The following is a 21,948-nucleotide window of genomic DNA, read 5'->3' as shown; positions in this document are numbered from 1 at the left end:
AGGAATCCGTATACTGAAATTTTCCCACTTATGAGCTAATGGAATATACATTTATATTGTTATTCTATGAACTTGCTTGTTTCCTAGATATGTAAGCACAGCAACGTGACGCTACTCATAGATTGACACAGCTGTGTGCTTTGCGTTGTTGTAACTGCATGCAAACAGTACTGACAACATAAAACTTAACTACAAAATACTTTTGAGTGCTACTGTATATGCTGAAGTCGAAAATGCTACAAGGGAAAAACACACGCGGAACAAGACTGACTGTGAAAGACACTTGTATTCACTACCGACTGATATCACTAGCAAGATATCACTGTGCAATGTGCGTGTTTCTTGCTGTGAAGTGACAGCTGTAAGATGGCATTTCTAACCCATCACAGCACACGAAGAATAGGTGATTGCAGTCGAACATCACATAACAAAAAAGCGCAACAAATGACTGTTACCACGCCATTTGTGGACCCAAAATTAGGTTGGTGTCAATTTTTTATTACAATTGGGGTGCCACAGTTGTACATCGGTTGGGGAGGTTCTCTTGTGAGACAGAATGCCACTAACTACTGTCATTCCTTTCTGAGTGCTGATTACTATATTGTCTGTCACTGACAGGTGGAATAATGGAAATATGAACCTACGCAATAAATATTACTATATATGTGTTCCAATAAGCAAACAATGTGTATTGTGAGCTTTCAGTCACATGTTATATCAGCCGGAAGTGATGTGACAACTCGCACTTTTTTTGCACTTTGGAAGCTTTTAAACAGTCAGAACAAAGACAGTGTTTGTTACGGCACTTTCGACTCAAGTTTTCAGTGGAGCACATTTTGATATTCGAGCCATACTCTGAAAGTAACTCTTGAACAGTAGTTGTCAGGACTAGCTGGTGTAACAGACCACTCCATATAATCGTCCTTCAAGGTAGGGCTATGTGTCAATTGCAATTTACGAAACGCACTGTAGTTGTACACAAAGTGGCATAAAATTTCACCAACAAACTCTTGTTGTGTGTTCCATTGCTCAAAGAAATATGTCAGAAAAGCTCTACAATATTTCTAAGGGCCTCCAAAATGGCATATTTTCAACAGGATAAAGGAAATGGTACTGGTATTCAAAAGTTTCCGCCAATGTGGTCTGTCTGTTATGACTACAACCTGAAACAGTGGGCAGTAATGATAGCAAAATAATACAACTATCCTCTCCTAGCTTCGGAACATTTCCTGCGTAATTCTAAAAAGGAAAACCAGATAAGTTCCCAAAAGGTAATAAAATATCTTTCGTGAAAGAACATAGAAGATGAATCTGATTTTGTTGCGAAATCTAACAATTTTGTTAGAGAAACCAACAAACTTGTCAAAGAATCCCCATATAGAGCTGATTGTGTATTTAATACAGACCAGTCACTTCAGGCAGAACCTTATCAGAGACAGGTGAGAAACACACGTTGCAGCAGTACAGTCAATGGCATCATTTACACATTCCTCCTACATGATCCAAGTCCATTATGTCATCAGCTGGTACACTAAGCACACAACTTTATATCTGGTCGATAATAGTAGCTTTGGCAAAGTGACAAAGGATCATATGAAAAGATGGCTAAAAAGGTATTCATTCCTGATGTTAAGAATGATACCGTTCTACTATTGAATTTCTGGAATGGCCAAAAGGATAATGAAATTTTTAATGCTATGGAAATAGAAAAATATATTAGGTGAAAATCCATTCAAACTCAAATCATTTCACCCAAGACTATAAGATTTGTTCAACCCCTGGATTCTTTTGGCAGTATAAAATCATGGTCAGAAGACTTAAGAGTGTTTCAGTCACAAAATTATAACTGACGGCACTCCAGAAAAATTAAAAGATAGACTTCTTGTCATGAAATTGCACTCCGTTGTCTATCATTAATTCCACTCACTGGTATTAAGAGTATGCTAACATATGCATGGGTAAAATGTGGCTATTTTACAGACAATGAGGTGCAACATTTCGTAAATATCCTTCAGTCTGTGTTCCGTGTTGAAAACAGTGTATGTAGCAAGGGTGACTGTGAAGTACAGCCGTTATAAAATGCTTGTACTGTTCAGAAATTCTCTGCCTGGACCATTTTGTTCTAAATCCACATTACCTCATATAAGGTGAGTCGTCAAGTTATAATCAAGTATTATGTTAATTTGATTTAAATAGAATATCAATTTAGTGGAGCCAAAACGAAACCCGTTATCATGAGATATGATAGCAGTGTGTAGTAGGGCACCCAAGAGGAGGGAGGCAGGACACGATTGTGCTGTGGGCAAGAATGTATATTGCATAAACAACAAAAAAGCGCAACGAATGACTTACCATGCCATTTGTAGACCCCAAATTAGGTTGTTGTCAAATTCTTTTTACAATCGGAGTGTCCTAATTGGAGAGATTCCCTTGTCAGTAACACAGCAAGCAAATGAAACCATACACGTTGAAGGAAAGAATATACCCTTGTTTGTTGTTTCTTTCGAAGTTTTCGACACATTCCCTCATTCATAGAATTTCGTATGTTGAATCTTATGACATATAAACAACAGGGATAATGACATCCTTTTCTTGTAGTCACTCTTGGGCATACTGTGCAAGTGTAGCAAATATTCACGAATAAAATATCATATACTGTGAATATTAATATCATATACTATGATGATCGAAAATGACATCAAAGCTCAATGTATTCTTTTTTATTGTATTTTGATTTCTCGAGTTAGGCGAGATCAGAGCTACTACTGTTCACATACCGCTCTTTGGTTTTTTTTCGGAACTCCCTAGAATATTTGAAATAGAATTTTGTGACACTCTATACTCTATATTATATTGCCTTGAAGATAAAAGTATTAAATGTTTTTTAAATAGTGAATCTAAACATTAGGCTATTAATACTGGGTGTCTCAACGAACTCTTTTTTGTATCAATAAACAATTCTGATTGTATATTAAAAGGGAAATTAGCAAATATAAGAAATTAATGTCAATAATATGCCATGTTATGTTATAAGGAACATTATTTTAATTTTTTAAAATTCAGTCTTGCAAATGGCCTCTATTTCTGTGATGACTTTTCGCCAGCTTGCTATGTAGATCATTCAATGAATGTTGTATCATTTCAGCTGGAATGGCATTAATTTCTCTGCGAATCCTGTCTTTAACTTCTTCATATCTGGAGTATTTTCTGGCTAAGGCAGCAGAGGGACATTCTCTTCCTGTAAAAAGGCTTTTACTGATCGGACAGTATGACAGGAAGCTCCATCTTGCATAAAAACGAGTTTTCCGTTTGGGAACCATTCCCTTAATTGAGGCAGCAACTTGTTCCTCAACACCTCTTTATAGTGATCTTGCAGCATTGTCCCATTAAACATGTAGAGACGCCCAGTGCTCTTGTCACTAGTAACAGACCAAATCATGATGGAGAATGGATTAAAGTTTTATAGCCTGTACCGTACTACACAATCTGGCTGATATTTTTTACCATGGCACCTTATCACGAGCCGATATTTGCTTGTCAGGATTTCAAATGTGGACTCATCATTAAAACAAACCTGAAATAAAATGGAAAATAATTATATAATTCAGTTTAAGTGTAGATTAACTCAAAATAGACAAAGGAAAATACCCTATAAGCCTAATTAAATATACCGATTTCCTTAAATCCAAATCACAATCCCTTAAGATCCTTTGGCCACTTAAGATGTTTTGCAACCATAGCAGGAGTTAATCTGGGATTCCAAGTAGGCCTACAGGTCTTGAATTCATTTCTGAAAGCATGCTCCTTACAGTTCTTTCAGATACGGGAATGCTGTTCCTTTCGACCTTCAATTTAATTTGTTTTGTAGTAGCAAACCGTTTTTCCCAGCAAATCTTCTTTAAGCAACATTCTGACCTTGGTATAAATATTGGTTTTCGGCCACATTTTTCTCCCTTTGACAGAGTAATTATTAACCTAGTGACAATTTTCCTCTTGATTCGCCTCACAGATGATTTAGACTAGTCAATCTTCAAGACATCTCTCGATTAGAATAAAATTTGGTGTCATGCAGGGCTTTTTAACTCTGCAATATTTAGAGATGTTAAATGACTTGTTTTACCCATCACTTTTTGTTTACACAATTACTATTTTACATTCCAAGCAACTGTTTAAAAATAGGAAAGATATAATTCGAAGTATCAGTTCACAAATAGATAACACTAAACCTGAATAGCACCTGCTGAAAGGAAGTCTGCTGCTGAAGAGGGCAAACAAATAAGACCTTGCAACAGCTGCTGGGTTTATACCTTTTGTATTTACCTTGGAATGAAACTTGAATACGAAAAAAAAAATCCTGTTGAAACACATTTTAATTATTATCACGACAATGACATGTCATAAAACAAGGTTCTTGGCTACAAAAGTAGTATCGTAACATTATTAAACCCATTTTAACAATGATAAAATGAGGTACATTATTATAAAGCTGGTCCTTAGAAGTCAGATGTTTTTGGAAAATTAACATGCATCTAATAATATGGCCAGGGACGGTACATTAAAGTTATTTGCAATATTATTCTGGAAAATTAACATACATCTAATAATATGGCCAGGAACTGTATATTAAAGTTATTTGCAATATTATTCTTTTTAGCAAATTCAAAAGCCATACGGCAAACCTCCAAGGGTGTTAGTCCATAAAATTTCTTTGATAACAGCAAACTGTATCCGTAATTGCTTTCTCTTCTTCTTCTTCTTCTTCTTCTTCTTCAGAAAATACAGCCGTTTTTCCTAAGGTAGCACCTGATGAGTTACCTGATTTTATGCGTTTTTGCAAAGTAATGTAGGGGAGACTTCAGTAAAGTATATCAAATAAATATTTAAGTTTACGCAAATAATTAACATGAAATGTCATTAGGAATAGTCTACTCACAAAAAAAAAAAAAAAAAAGATGTGTATTAAATATTGAATTCTACAATATATGTATATACATAGAGTGTTAATTAAGTATGAAATATTACGCCTACTCATAACTTCTTAAATCTTAATTAAAAATAAAAATTTATACAAAAGCTGTTGGAGATGTACCATACATTATGATACTGGTGTTCGAAAAACATCAGCTATTCAGGCACACAGAGTGTGACAATAAACTTTATTTTTTTAAATGGCACATTATTTTAAGATTTACATATTCCGAACCTCCATTAAATTTTACGTATGAATTCATATAAATTTTACCCATTCATATTTTACCGGTAATTATTTATTAAACTTGTTTCATGGACTTCAAACTCGAGACAAATAATTATGTAAAATTATGTTGAGTAGGCCATAGTGAGGCGTGCATATAGTACAGCCACCATATTCTCACTATGAAGTTGGCTCTTCGCCACTATATGGAAGCAACTGTTGTGATTGAGAATTTTGAAGCATTTAACTGCAAAATAGGCGGGCACTATTAATTGCTGGACCCCATTGCCCCCTTCCCCTACATATAAACGACTAATTTCTGTTTATTGCTATGCAACAAATGTTCTGCAATCTGAGCAAGTGCATATGTTTTCCATATAAACATACAAACAAAGCTGAAGTGGACAGTTAGCAGAGGTTTAATTGAAGAAATGGAGGTGAGAAAATGTCTCACAGATCCTTTAATATGGATTTCAAAGATAGAAATATTCTTAAAGATTCTTTAAGTGTAACTCCTTTAATTTTGCATACAAAAGTCGGGTAATTTGAGAAGAAGCTTCACAACTTAAATAGTACAATAGGGAATTAGCAAGAATTGAAAATGTGACTTACATATTATACTATGCAACATGTTTTCAGTGTAAACTCTCTTCATTTATTTTGTATGGAACAGGTCTGTGTAATATAAAATGTCATCTGTACTAATGTTCCTAATGAAAACACACTTTTATAAAACAATTTACAGCTATGACACGTTGAGATACAGACCACACTTCCGTGTGTACAAGAATGACATGAAATGGGTAATACATGTTCTCATTGTAAACTCTCTTCACTTATGGAACAGGCCTGTGTAATACAAAATGTCATCTATATAAATTTTCCAAAAGAAAACATACCTTTATAAAACAATTTTTCAGCTATGACATGTTGAGATAAAGACCATATTTCCATATTTACAAGAATGGCATAAAATGGATAAACAGTAGACAACGTTCAGTGTTACTACCATTTTCCATAAAAATTTTCTAAAAGAAAGAAACAATTTCGTTTCATTGAGATGCCCAGTATTTGTAATGATTCATTTTCTGAAAGAACTCATAACCACTATTTTCTCAGAGAATTACGGAAAATACATATAGGCCTATTAGTGCAATGCATTAAAGATAGTAATAGACGAAAAATTGTCAGCAAAATCTGGCCGGAAGAGGTACTGTATTTTTTTACTGAATTTCCTTTAGAAATAATAATATGTGCTTGTCTGAAGAAACTATTGAAAGTAATCAAAAAGACTTATTTATTATATCTACAAATAGTGTTTACACTGGTTGTTATTGGTACAGTATTAAAGAGAAAGGCATTTTGCAATTTCATTAAGTCTAATGTTTGTGCGGAAGCTGAATTGTAGAAGCTGTCTCATGGTGGTTGAAGCATGACCTTGGATGCACTGTGGACGAAAATGCGTCTACTTCGTAAGATTTCAATGTGCTGCCACTCACGTAACCTGCGCGAGATGACAAGGCCATGGTTCAACTATGGTGGAACGACTTCTGTAATACGTTAAATATGTGAATGTCTAAGATCTGATAAATTTCGCTAGCTGTGTGGTATAAAGATGCATTTCTAAATACTATGTGCTCTAAATGAATTTAAGAAAATATACAAAGCATTATACTGTAGTACATCTTAGTTGATTTAAAATGTAGGTATGTATCATTATATGCTGTGTATATAAAGTGTTACATGTTCTGTTTCTCTAATTTGAATGGTAATACTTAAATGTCTAAAGAAAAATATGTAAATTTTATGTATTATACAGCGATATTAATCACAGATAAATTTAATTACTTCGTGAGTGAAAGAAAAGTAATCACAGAAAAATATAATGTACAATGAGCAGGAAGCTTGAATTAGATGTGGTGTGCCTTCAGAATGAATGGCAGTCTAAATACCACATGAACATTTAAAAAAATAGAACATTTCAGTTTGATTAATTTGAAATTATTTTTTTATTGTAATATTTATTAACATACCAAAGAAATAGAAGCGAAATTATGTTAGTTTGAACAACCTTCTTATTTCTTTCTCTTTGGGATACTTGTAGTTGAATCCGTTTAGACTCATCACCAAAAATACTTTAGTACCTTCTAGGTACATCTTGTGACATATTTCAAGACATATGGTATCCTTCTCATTTCACCGGTGCTCCGTTATAGTTACATAATCAACATAGAAAATCCTCAGTAGTTTACAGGATATAATTTAGCTGGTTGTTTGGTTATAATTTGTGATGAGCTGCAGAATTATGTAATAAAATGTCCATAGGGCTTCATTGGTAGTTGAATCACTATGGACACTGTGTGTTAAATATACATTTTGTTTTTTGGTAGGATTTCCTGCTAACAAGCGGAACATGGATTGAAAAATACATGAAAGTATCTTCGTGGCAAATGAACTTGATTGCTACCTGTTTTGTTTCGTTACCAGTTTTATCGGTGTTGGGTTTGCTTTGTGTTTAGCACAAACATGTAAATCTGCAGTATCATGATGAAAATTATTCGTTTTCTACAAACTGAGTATTAAGTGCCCAGAGAATCTTTTCTCACTAGAATAACAATAGCAGCACATAAGTTTAAGTAACTGTAAAGAAACAGTACAGCAGCTACGTGAAGAGGGAGAAATTTGATACTTGCACCAGGTATAGGAAAACCTAAATTTGAACAGGATATCTTGCACTAGGGACATAAATCAGTAATAGTTCTTAGTATGGACTTTGGATATGCTTGAGTCATAAGAAATCGGGAGGTTTTACAAGAGTGAAAATATTATTTTTCATAGAGATTTATCATTCACTGTGGCACTAGCGAGATCTTCAATTAACTTATTACAATTGAAACAGAAAATAATTATAAGCAAACAAAGTAATACAAAACTGCAATTTTATAGATCGGAGACTTTTTTTATAACTTTAAAGATTCTGCAGTGCAGAAGTTAAACATTATCAGATGTTAGGAAATCCTACCATTGGGATAAAATATACTTCTTCTCTTTCCTATACTCCGTTTTCTGCACTTTATTCTCATTTTCACTACTTTGCTTCTTTCTTTTGCTCTCTTTTTCTAAACATTCTCTATCTGCATCATTTCTCATTTTTATTACCATCTTTCCTGTTCTCTCCTCATTTTCAGTTTCCTTTTTTTCTGTTTCTTCTCCCCTTGCCAAGTTATAACTTCGATATTTTATATGTATGAAGAATTGTTATCGAGCCAGGTAGGCTATCTGACTAAATATTTTATCACATTACGCCTTCAGAATTCTGGACTAACAGCATACCGATATATATATATATTGTATAGTAATTATGTTCTTTATTGATGACCGGAGAAATAAATTCATCACTGATTATATAGAATTGTTAATGCATAGTGTACAGATGTAATTTTTAAACTGTATAGATGTTAATTCAGAAAGTTCCATTTAGACTTTTTATCACAAGACATTTATTAATTATAGCAGTAGCAGAAAAGAGATTGAACTCTGTGATAATGAAATTTTTCAAACTTTAAATTGCTAGTGGAACAGATTTTTTTTTGTAAGGGTGTTACTTGCATCAAAGTTATACTGGATGAATGAATTATCTCCCGAACACAAAAGTGGCAACTTCATTATCAGACTGATGTGCTCCTATGCACTGGTTACAAAGAAAGCTGTTATCGGTGATATGACACAAGCAACACAAAATCATTTCCACCTTTGGGTATTAAGAGTTTGTTTAAAATGTGGGATCTTCTCACGACTAACAGCGCACTATATTCGTATTTTCACAACATCGAAAGATTTTTCATGAAGGAGGTTAAATTTTGTCGGAGCTCCAATACCTGTTGTTTTGGGTATTTACATACACGTGGAGATGAAACCAAGCCTTGTTAAAAAACAGGAGGAGGCTAGGGTCAATTTTGTAGTTACGCACTCCATTTAAAACCACTCACAACCTACCCCTGATTACAGGCTTACTGGGTCGTGGTTCTTGAACCACTGTAAATTGGTATGGTTTTAACTTCAATAATTTTGTAGCATTCGCACAGAACTGTAAAAAGACATACCAATATTAGTTTTATGCAAAAGGTAATGAAGCAATTTTTAGGGGACTATTCCAAGCACTATCCAGTGTCATCCAAATTTTCTTCAGTGAAGACAGTACCCCATCTTCTGCGTTTCTTATAACACTTTTAACTCTTTCTGTCATCTGGAATTTATTCACAAAGTCATTAATCGTTGAACTATTTGGAATGATAACTCCAGGGAATGTTTGCCAATATCGTCTTCAAAATTCATGAACTGAATTTGTTTACATATAATTATCGTACATAAACATTCACTGTTCAGTACTGTATCAGTGTCTCATTTTAAGCTCTTATTATAAACACGAACACACGTGAGTACAACTAGTGTTACCTTGGGTTCCATTCAGATTCCTTGTGACCTGTGACCTTTGTCGAGAATGTGAGTATGTCTGCAACATATTGGGTGGTATGCATAAAGTTGTAGTATTACCTTTTGCTTTGACTATAGAAAATACTTGAAGTAGAAGTATATATTTCGTTTTCTACGTATAAACCTTATACTACTACTATTCAGTAAGAACTATGCAACGGTAGTATGAACTATCCATAGTGGAAGAATAATGGTGAGGTGGTGCACAGGTATCGTTCCCTCTCACTTGCACAGGTGATGTCACGCTGGGACCAAGATCCAGCCTTTCCTTCAGTGACATAACGTAAAGCTTTACATTGAGGCAGTTCTAATCATAATTATGTTACTCGAAGGCATCGTTGATGAAAATAAATATTTGTTACGGGATATTATAATTATGAACAATGAAAATATGCTAACGATACAGCAATAACTCTGTGCGCTGAAGGTGAAAATGAATTAATGGGCAACCGCAAATAAAAGCAGTTACACAGTTCAGAAATTATTGGTATATTACGAACAAGTATTGAACTCTCTTTTAATTTTGATAATTATTATATTACAACTGTGAATAGGACCACGTTTCTTGGAATTTTTGTCGACAACACTTTAAAATGGTAGGCCTATGTTCATATTTATTTTATTTAAAAAAAGACAAATACAGTACTGTCAACTTCGACATTTTTACAGCTTAGGTCTACGTTGAATGTATACATTCTTTCTTATCTACATATTATTTTGATTTTAACTACTGTATGATACCTTTTATGAGGAAATGCTGTTAATATTAGTAGAGCCTTTATTGCTTAGAAACAAGTTATTAGAACGATTTTATTATTAAAAGTACCGAATCTTGTACATCTTCTTCTTCCTTTTTTTTATTTTTTTTTTTATAAAGGAATTCAAAATATTAGAATTTTTTATAATTATATATGTATAGCCTATGCTGTTTGAGAATCGTGATGAAACTGAATATATAATAAAATATTAGATTGTCATGATTCTAATACATATAATGCAGAACTGTAATAACAGAACGTCACAGATTAAAGAAATATAAAACGTCTTATTATTGTTTAATAAGTTAATCTCTAGGGAGTCGGCCATGGCAGTGACAGTGATTTGAACTGATTTCGTATTGGTATACCGAATTAAGTTCAATTAATAATCGATAGTGATTTCAGTTTTGTGTTAATATAGAGAGTTCACTTACTTTTAAGTGTTTGCGTGTGTTTAATTTTCAATAAATGGTTCATTATGGCATACATTTGGATGAAGTGAGGACGTCAACAGTGCACACGCAAATAATTATTTTCATTTGCTAGTAACATATTATTGATATAAATTTTTAGCATGACAATAACGTTATACTTACATGATTATTCGTATTATTGGCAGTAATATTTTGCATATTGACAGTGATTTTGGTTTTAGAATATGATTGAACACAAATTTTACAATTTCGGACTGTATTGGTTGAATAGGGTATCTATAAATAAATAAAATGAAACTAATTTTCAAAAGATAATTAGTCAGCGAGACATATTACAATATAAATTAATTATATTCTAATGGCTGCATTCGAAAAGTCATTTTTTCTGGTTATTGCATAACCAACATAAATTTTGAGAAATTTATGGAGCCAGAAATAAATAAAAAATAGAAAAATAATAAGTGTCAATAAAAATAGTGACATTAATGTAAATAATAATAATAATAATAATAATAATAATAATAATAATAATAATAATAATAATAATAATAGTAATAATAACAATAATACTTATGGCTTTTAAGGAACTCGGAGGTTCATTGCCGCTCTCATGTATGCCCACCATCAGTCCTTATCCTGAGCAACATTAATCCAGTGTCTACTGTGAAATCCATTTTGATATTATCCTCCTATCTAAGTCTCAGCCTCCCCAAAGGTCTTTTTCCCTCCGACCTCCCAACTAACACTCTATATGCATTTCTGGAATAATAATAATAATAATAATAATAATAATAATAATAATAATAATAATAATAATAATAATAATAATAATAATAATCCTTATACTGCTTGTTTGAGGCTTGAAAGTAATGTAGTTTTCCCTAAGATAGGTTACTAGCCTTATCGTTAGGTAGTCCAGTAGTGGGGCTGCCACTTTTAGCCTCTGGACAGGCTTGTAATGCAGCATTTCCTCTGCATTTGATGAAATAGTTATACCGCAGTGCTTTAACATTAAATACCTTACTCTATGCCGATGATCAAGTCATAATTTCCAATTCAGAGGATAATTTACAAAGAGGATTGTATACATTAAATGAAATATTAAAAGATTTTGGGATGGAAATTTCAGCACAAAACTCAAAAGTAATGGCATTTTTAGGACAAGACCCAGTGAGAAGTAAGATAATACACAATAACCAATGCCTCGAACAAGTGCAAAATTTCAATTATCTGGGTTGTGAAATATCTTATCAAAATGAAAAAGATGTGAACAAGAAAATTACCAAATTTACACAAATTCTAGGAATAATAAACAATACATTAAAAGCTAAATTAGTACAAAAATCTACAAGAATAAAAATATATAATACACTAGCATTACCCACCCTTCTATACGGAAGCGAGATTTGGACATTAAAGAAAAAAGACATGAACAGAATCAAAGCAACGGAAATGAAATTTTTCAGGAGAACAGCAGGATATACTCTTTTAGACCGAAAAAGGAATGAAGAAATTTTAGAACAATTAGAAGTAGAGTCAGTAGAAGAAAAAATCACCAGATACAAATTCAATTGGCTAGATCATGTAAGAAGAATGGAAAATTCAAGAATCCCAAAAATTATGATGCAATATAAACCTAGAGGACATCGTCGACCAGGAAGACCGTTAAGAAGACTGCTAGATGGGGCCGAAACAGGTCTACAGAGGCCTAATTCGTGAAGGATGATGATGATGATGATGATGATAATAATAATAATAATAATAATAATAATAATAATGGTAGTAGTAATAAGAATAATAATAATAGTAATAATAATAATAATAATAATAATAATAATAATAATAATAATAATAATAATAGTAATAATAACAATAATACTTATGGCTTTTAAGGAACTCGGAGGTTCATTGCTGCTCTCATGTATGCCCACCATCGGTCCTTATCCTGAGCAACATTAATCCAGTGTCTACTGTCAAATCCATTTTGATATTATCCTCCTATCTAAGTCTCAGCCTCCCCAAAGGTCTTTTTCCCTCCGACCTCCCAACTAACACTCTATATGCATTTCTGGAATAATAATAATAATAATAATAATAATAATAATAATAATAATAATAATGGTAGTAGTAATACTATTAATTATAGTTGTAATGACAATATTAATAATAATTGTGGTAGTAGTAGTAGTAGTAATAAGAATAATAATAATAGTAATAGTAATAATAATAATAATAATAATAATAATAATAATAATAATCTCCACATCAATAATATTTAATATATTTGTAAATGCGTGCATTCAAATGTTTCTACTGCCATGAGAAAGACTTTAACAAGTATTTTACTTTTATAAAGTTATTGTAATGTTCGTGTTTTAAAAATCGTAATTTAGCGTCTTTTAAATTGAACTTGTCCGCACTTCGACAAGCAGTAAACCACGAGCTCGCTACGTCTTTGTCCTTCGGAAATCTGTAGTACCGGTATCTTATGTTGGTTCATTTCGTTTTTTTCGAGTGGCTGTTGCAGCCATACATAACACAGCCCAGCATTCTATTGCATATTTCTTTCGCATAGATTAAAATAATTCGCGCACCTTTGTCACCATAACAACGCGACTGTTGTGCTTGATTCTCAGCTCTAACCAACCTCCCAGTGTGACGTCACATGCGCACGATCCGCCACACCATTATTCTTCCACCATGTGAACTATCAAGTGTACTACTGTTCGCGCAACTTATCTAGGCAGCTGGGTCCCCTAGTGCTCTCTCGCTGCCCCGTAGCCAACTGCTAGCTACCGGACCGTCGATGCTTCAGTTGTATGTACAGTTACAAAAACATCGTTCGGTATTTATTTTCAGTGCTTTCTATTGGATATGGTAGGTTAAGGTGTATGGATCCACAAAAATATAAATAAATCGCATTCTTCTTCGTCTGTGTACATCCATTCATAGTGTTCTGTCCAAGGGCAGGTGCTTCACTGTAAACCCAGCATTCTCCAGTCTTTCCTATTTTCTGTCTTCCTGTTTGTCTCCTCATAGATCCATATATCTCAATGTCGTCTATCATCTGATATCTTTTTTGCCCCGAACTCTTCTCCAGTGCATCTTTCAGAAGGCAGTTTCTTCTGAATCAGTGACCCAGCCAATTCTTTTTCCTCTTTCTAATCAGTTTCAGCATCATTCTTTCTCATCCACTCTTTCCAACAAAGCTTCGTTTTTCACTCTGTCGCTTCACACACCATCCTTCTCCATATCCACATTTCAAATGCTTCTACTCACTTCTCTTTACTTCGTCGTAATGATCATGTTTCTGCCCCCATGCAATGCTACACTCCACACAAAGCCACTTCCCTAGTCTCTTAGTCTCTTTCTTAGTTCTTTTTTCAGAGTTCCGCAGATGATGTTTCTTTTCTATTAAAAGCTTCCTTTGCTATTGCTATTCTGCTTTTGATTTCCCGGCAGCAGCTCATGTTACTGCTTATAGTATACTTCCCAAGTACCTGAAGCTGTCCACTTGCTCTACTGCTTCATTTAAAATTCGCAAGTTTACCTTCTTTATTTTTCTTCCTATGACCATGATGTTCGTCTTGGTGGCATTTAGTCGGCCTGGTTGGCGGAGTTGGTATAGCGCTGGCCTTCTATGCCCTAGGTTGCGAGTTCGATCCCAGGCCAGGTCGATGGCATTTAAGTGTGCGATAGACTCATGTCAGTAGTTTTACTGGCTTGTAAAAGAACTCCTGCGGAACAAAATTCCGGCACACCAGCTGATATAACCTCGACAGTTGCGAGCGTCGTTAAATAAAACATAACATTAACATTAACATTGTTGGCATTTATCTTCATTCCATACTGCTCACATGTCATTTAGTTCCAGTAGCATATCCTTTAGTATCGTGTCCTCTTCTGCTAACACTAACAACGCCATAATATCAGCAAATCTTACACAATTTATTCTTCCTCCTCCTACTATCACTTCTCCCATGTTCTGAAAACAGTTCTTCACTAAATTCTCCAAGTAGGTGTTGAACAGGGTATGTGATAAAGGACATTCTTGTACTCTCTATTTCACTTCCTTCTGACATTTCTTGTCATTGTTTCATACAAAGGTTACTGAACAGCCTCCTCTGTTTCCAACCCACGCCAATTTTCTTTAGGATCCCCCATCAGTTTATTTCAATCCACTCTGAAACGCCTTTTCTAGGTCCACAAATACTGTATACACTTCTTTATTCTTGCCTAGGTATCTTTAGCAGCAAGCAAGCAAATGTATTTTACCTGTCTCGTAGACTGTCCTCCCCTCTCCTGCCTCGCTACCGCTAGAAGCTACTTCTCTGCTCCCCGCGCCCCTCCCTTTTAGCTGCCCAGATAAGTTTCGCGGACAATATTCGATTATATCGATTATCGACAGTACTTCGGGTTTATCGGCATTCGTTCATTAGTTTTCGCATTCCATGCATTGCTGTCAATTTCTTTGTGCGAAAATTGAGTTTAGTTGAACAAGATTGTTTAGTTTAACCAAAAATGGACAACTATGGCGAAGTGGGAAGTGCAGAAGAGAGAGAAGGAGAACAATTGCTGTTTATTAATCTCTAAAAGAATACTCAGCATTATTAAACAAGTCGCAAACTCCTGCCACAAGAAGTGATAAAGAAATAGCGACCCAGGCGGTGAAAGTTGCGCTAGAAGTTTACAGCGGTAAAAAACATCGACGAAAAGCAAATTATGAAGAAAATGAATAACATGAAAAGTAAAGTAAAGTCAAAATCAGACATAAATTGGACGAGAAACCGAAAAATAAAGCTACTGCCTTGGGGAAAAGAATTATTGTCTCTCTTGTCCAGTGAGGAAAATCCCACTATGAACAGAATACCGGGTAAATAAGCATTAATTTATTTTAGCATTTTAGTTGTGTAATAGATTAACAAATTGTGTTTGCAGCTTTAATGATGGTTATCATTATTACTTTGATAGTATGTGCACAAATAGGCCTATAGCAGTTCTTGTAGGCTACATGTTGTCACGATATTTCTTTCAGGTGCTGTAGACGTAGGAATATCCTCTTCAGAACTGGCAGGACCTTCACATTCTTGGACTCGAGATTTTACCGAAAACATCCCTCCAAGGCCAAGGCCGGCCAAGTGTCATACAAAAATTGTAAAAACACTCATTGTATTCTCCGCTTTGTTTTAAGCTAATACACATATCATTTATGGATATGAATAAAAAGAAAAATAAATATTCAAATAACAATGATGTGTAGTTTGGCTTAAATTGATTTCTTTACCTAATGATTAATGATAACGTACATGAGACTATAAAAAAAAATTATAGCTGTTCAACATTTTCAGTAAAATATGTATGTAACTTATTGTTATTATACATATTGTAATAACCGGAGTTAGAATTTTTAGGTGCTCACCTTTTTTATGTAGAGTAAATTTGAGCTCTTTGAAGGAAACAATTTTGTGAAATGTAGCCCCCAAATGAAACTGGAGGTAATTTTCTAGCACCTTTTCCCTCACCTCCCCTTTTTCACTTTACTCTGCTCATAAACCCCCTTCTGTTTTTTAATATTTTCCACAGCTTATTTTAACATTTAATTTACTTTTGAATTTCACTGTATTACGTTACCTGGGTAGCGTAGTCGGTATAGCGCTGCCTTCTGTGCTTGAGGTTGCAGGTTCTATCCCGGCCCAGATCAATGGCATTTAAGTGTGTTTAAATGCGACAAGCTTATGTCAGTAGATTTACTTGCATGTAAAAGAACTCCTGTGGGACAAAATTCCGACACATCGGCGACACAGATATAATCTCGGCAGTTGCGAGCGTCGCTAAATAAACCGCAATTTAAATTTTTTTACTATATTGCAGTGTGTACAAAAAATTTCATCACTGCCACCGTAAAAGATGAACATTTTATTACTATTTGACAATTAGCCTATTTCTACATACCATATTAATTATTTAATGAAAATTATGACAGGAGCAGAATTTGATAAGTCTTAAGAAGTAGTTTTGACTGTAATATATTACAACATTTCAAACTTTGTGAAAATTTAGTAGACTAACACTTGAATATTATAATTTACATGTTATGTACAATTTCAGCAATTTCATTCCTCTTGCACTGACCTCTCTCACATACTGCACCTGCATTACCATAATCAATATCACCATTATCATCATTGTCACTGTCTAAATCACCACTGTCACTAAATTCATTAAAATCGTCATCGTCTTCAAGATAGTTTGCAATGTTATGAAGGATGAAACAGGTCAGTATAAATGATGGTACACGATGTAAATCAACCCTCACACCATAGCAAAGACTTGGAAATCTCCTCTTTAGCTGGCCAAAACATCATTCAATAACCACTCATTCTGCAACTAGTAGACGATTGTAAGACCATTGCTGGGTGTGTTAGGATTTCTATAGGGTTCACATCCATAACCCTCATCTGCTATTAGTACGGTATTTTTGGTTCTGCTTGTGTGGTATTGTTCCACCAAATTGGTGAGTCGTGCACCAAACCAGAGAAATAGACGTCAACACTTGTGAAATATTCTTTAGAATCGCATGTTGCTTGAACATTTATTGAAGCAAAATCTTTACGATTGATATATTCATCTCTGTTGACCTTGGGTTTAGGAATTTTAACATGTGTGCAGTCGAGTGCACCTATTTCAGTTGGAAAGTTGTACTTCTGCTGCCAACTAGCCTTTGCTATCCTCATATATTCAATGTTGGAAGGAAACTTGATCCAGATATGAGACTTTTCTGTTATTTTTTCTGACACAAAAGCAATTGTTCTTGAAACTGTACTCTGATGAACCCCTGTTTCTTCTCCTATTCCATTGTGGAAACCTGGGTCTGCTACATAACGCAAGAAAATTCTAATTTTTTGTTCAGAGTTTAATGCTCCTCCATGTCTTTCTTCCCTTAACCATTCCACGTTTTGATTCTCAAATCTATAAAATTTCTTAAAGTCACTATCTGCCGGTCCTCTTCTTTCTTTGTATGTTTTCGCAGCCCGAATTCGCAAAAAAGCAGCCATTCTAACCTATGATAGCCAATTTACTAAACAAGCGAAGCCACAAAACAGGCATGCTACTATTTTTCTTAGGAAAAACTATGAAGCAGAGACCTAAACTACGTATTATGCATGAATTTCATAGTTTCTACTAAGGTCAGCTTCCTAGATCGTTGTTTTGCTACAAACAAAAGAATTTCCTAAGGATTTTGTGCATATTGGTCATTATGCTATATAGTCGCTTGCCAATAGCAGTGTTGCCACGTTCTGATTGAGAGAGAATTTTTACTCCCAGTATAATATTATCTTATATTAAATTTATTGAGAATTTCATCATTCCAGTAGAAATACGTATACATGTGATTTAAATAATTGATTAAATGGCGATCTTACTCGTGTTAATTGTGTAAGCATGTGCGGCTTACAGCTGTTTCGGTGCTTCTTCACACCATCCTCAGAGCCTACTAGATCTCGGCGTCATCTCGAACTTCGCTGCCTGTTGTGTGGGTGCGTTCGATTGTTGAAAAGTGTTGAAATCGAACGCACCCACACAACAGGCAGCGAAATTCGAGATGACGCCGAGATCTAGTAGCCTCTGAGGATGGTGTGAAGAAGCACCGAAACAGCTGTAAGCCGCACATGCTTACACAATTAACACGAGTAAGATCGCCATTTAATCAGTTATTTATATTTAAGTGTTAAAAGTAGTGTACGAAAGATTCAATATGTGATTTAGTTTAGTTTTGTGTACAGTATGTTCCTTTTTATTTTAGGTGAATATAGTTTGTAAAATAGGGAGTGAATAAATACTCTGTTGATACTTTTATTATACTGCACATATTGAACAATTTGAAAATTAATTTTGAATTGAATTGTGATGCACAAATTAAAAATATGTGTTCAGAATGTCACCATTGTTAGCCATGTATTTCTGAAGGGTTCCTATGGCTTCCTTATGTTTTAGAAAAGAGCAAGGTTGCTGTATCCTATAATTTTATAACTTAAGGTCATTCCTATCATTCTTAGTGGTGAAAGTGGATTATTATCTTCAGAACATGGTAGTTATTTAAGAATTACTTTTGTTTATGTATACTTTTTAAATGTGTGTTCGATTTTGGTGACTTTCTGTTTGTGTCATCAGAAAACGATCTCTTCATATTCTCACAGTAACTAGTATATAAAAATAGTTGAACTGTCTGGTTCTTATTAATCAGAGCCAGAAACTAACCAAGTCTCCTGTTAATATAGAGAATTTATAATATACCAGGAACGCTGGAGTGGATGAGTAAATGATACACAGAAAGTTTAGGGAAAATGAGGGCCTTAACTTGTTCAGTAATAGGAAATCAGCACTTCTGGATGTAACGATGTTTCAAGTTTGAAACGTCGGTTTACAGTTACATTACTATGTTATACTTCTCAGATACAGGCCGAGAATAATACTTTCAACTGTTTTGTTAGACAACATAAATATTAAAAGTAACTTGAATGTGAAAATTTCCTAACAATTGTTGTGTGATATTAAAGTAGGGTTTTACAGTAATATGTAAAAATATGCTTACTGTTACTTGTTTATTTAGTCAACTGTCCGAAGACAGGTCTGAACTTCACAAATGATACCAATAAAGCACCACTTATGAGGCTACTAGGCCAGGAGATAATGGGGTAGGGTGGCCAGTTCTTTCCTCCTCCAGTGCATATATCGCCGATTAGCTACATGTTACACAAATCAGACTTCAGATGTATACAAACAATTGTTCTTCCTCTGATACATATCGTCAAGTGAGATGTACTGCCTGATAATAGATGTACATATCAGCCAGAACCTCATTCAGAGGTGTACTGTTACTTATACACGATTAATACATTATGAGAAGTGTGTGAAGGATTTTGGTATTAAATAATTATTAAAATGTGTAATATATTAATTTAATTTTAATTTTATAAAGGTTGTTCCCTATAACACAAAGAATATTAGACATACGAGTACATAGTTTACAGTATTTGGAATTTGGATGAAAATGCAAAAAAAAAAAAAAAAAAAAAAAAAATGCACAAGAGGGAGAAAGAAAAAGAATTCAAAGAAATAACATTATTACACAAAGGGTGGAATATTTGGAAAGTAAATTTTGCAAAAGAGTGAGAAAGAAGAAGAAAAGGAATAAAAAATTCAGTGAATGCCATTGTTATATAAGTAGTTCTTAAAGATGGAAATGGAATCTTTTATGGCCTTAATTTCCAGTTCTTGAAGAAATTTGTTACACAGCCTGAAATTTTTTTACTTCGGTGTCATCAAGTTCATAACTGCGATTGTAGAAGTTTACAGTAGGGATGTAAATTTCTCTCTTCTCCCCATGCACTTCTTATGGCTGGTTAGAATGTGATTCAAGCCGGACTGTGGAATCCAAGATGTAATTTTTCTTCTTGGATGGCTTTTCAACAAGCATGTCAATCCTTCTATTGATCCCATTCTTAGCAAGTCCGTGAACTTCTTCAAAAACCATAAAGCCTTTGTCTCATAGTGTGGTGGTGATAGATGATCAGCTGATGTTATGAAGTGTTTCGCCAAAGGGACCTAGGACATGCAGCAAGGTTTCAATCTCAATGCATCTTCTGCGGTGATTATTGTCCTGGCTTCTGCGTGGAATTGATTGCACAGGAGCCATGTTTGCAATCATTTTAAATGTGTCTTTTCATTCAGCACATGATAAACCATCATTCCTCCTTATCCAGATGACTGGCATAAATTTACCTATAAGTAGACCCATTTTCCTCTTTGTTTGAGATTGCACCAGTTTTGCCACTCCTTATGCCTTAATACTTTTCTAATTTTTATAGTGTCTCTGTTTTGAATTTGAGTGACATCTTCAGAAGGGGACATTTTGTCATAACTGTACATAGATGGATAATTTTTGGCAGATGCGTCCATGTCGCAGGGATGGGCACCATCTGGTGGCTAAATTTTGTTGGGGTCCCAGCAACTCAGGGTATAATGATTCCCCTGTGTGCAGGAATACATGCGAAGTCTTCAACAGTTTTGAAAGCGACACAACATGGTTATCACCTATGACCGATATAGTTTGGGGAGCAGAGGAAGCACCTATCTCCAGGGGATAAAGTGGAGGCCCATCTCTGGGATAACAGGGAGAAAGTTCTCATTGGTTATATAGAATAGTGGAAAAGGCAACCCACCTCTTGAAGTTAATACATTTCGAGGATATGGTGATTAGCCTAAAGCTGGCAGTCCCAGTGATCACCTTACCCTGCAGAATGTTAGTAACATACTCAGGAGACATAGCAAATACTAAAAGTCTAGTGAAAGATAACTGGGTGATTCAGTGATGACAGTCATAGCTAGGAACAGAAACAAATGATTGGGAGGAGTGGAAGTATTGAAAATTGGTGTATGAAATCCCAGAGGCATAATGAATAAAAAAATAGAGCTACAAAATGAAGTAGGTAATATGAAAGTGAATGTTGTTGTTATGCAAGGAAAAACTAAAGGGATCTACTGAACTACAAAAATATTTGATGATTTATAATGGTGTAGGTACCACAAGAAAGGAAAAGTTCAATAGGAATAGCTAAATTTGTTAAAAATAACTGGAGAAATCGAATCCACATCGAGTCTTAAGACGTTTAAGAATTGTAATCGTAGTAGTTTCTTTACAGTAGCGGAAATCGTGTCTCCCCAATAATTTCATTCAAGGTGACCACCCTCCCAATATTCCTAGGCTGTGTATAAACAATTTTTATTCATTTTTTATTCTTGTCACATAATTTTTATCAGCAATATCATGGAATTAATGTATATTCATATGCTGAAGTGTGTGTGCGACCAGGAGAGGAGGAAGTCGGAGGGAAAGGTAACCTTGCTCGCTCCTGTGATCTGAAATTGTTATTATTCAGGCAGTACATCTTACTGGATGATATGTGTCCGAGGAAGAACAATTGTTTGTATATATCTGAATTCTGATTAGTGTAATATGTTACTAGTCAGCGATGCATGCAATGGAGGGGGAAAGGAACTAGCCACC

General features: G+C 34.4%; 1 protein-coding gene across 5 annotated transcripts in view; it reads left to right on the top strand.

Moving 5' to 3' along the window:
* Positions 1–16,133, top strand: part of Pex23 (peroxin 23) — a 146,121-nt gene extending 129,988 nt beyond the window's left edge. For all 5 annotated transcript variants that reach the window (XM_069833143.1, XM_069833145.1, XM_069833142.1 and 2 more), the window contains one exon: positions 15,916–16,133. The gene's annotated coding sequence lies outside the window, so the exon portion shown is untranslated. The remainder of the gene's footprint in view (positions 1–15,915) is intronic.
* Positions 16,134–21,948: the final 5,815 nt, after the last annotated feature.

This window comes from Periplaneta americana, chromosome 8, assembly GCF_040183065.1.
Source record: "Periplaneta americana isolate PAMFEO1 chromosome 8, P.americana_PAMFEO1_priV1, whole genome shotgun sequence".
NCBI classification, from domain to species: Eukaryota; Metazoa; Arthropoda; class Insecta; order Blattodea; family Blattidae; genus Periplaneta; species Periplaneta americana.
Note: the sequence above shows the minus strand (reverse complement) of the source record. Positions and strands in the feature narration are given on the sequence as shown.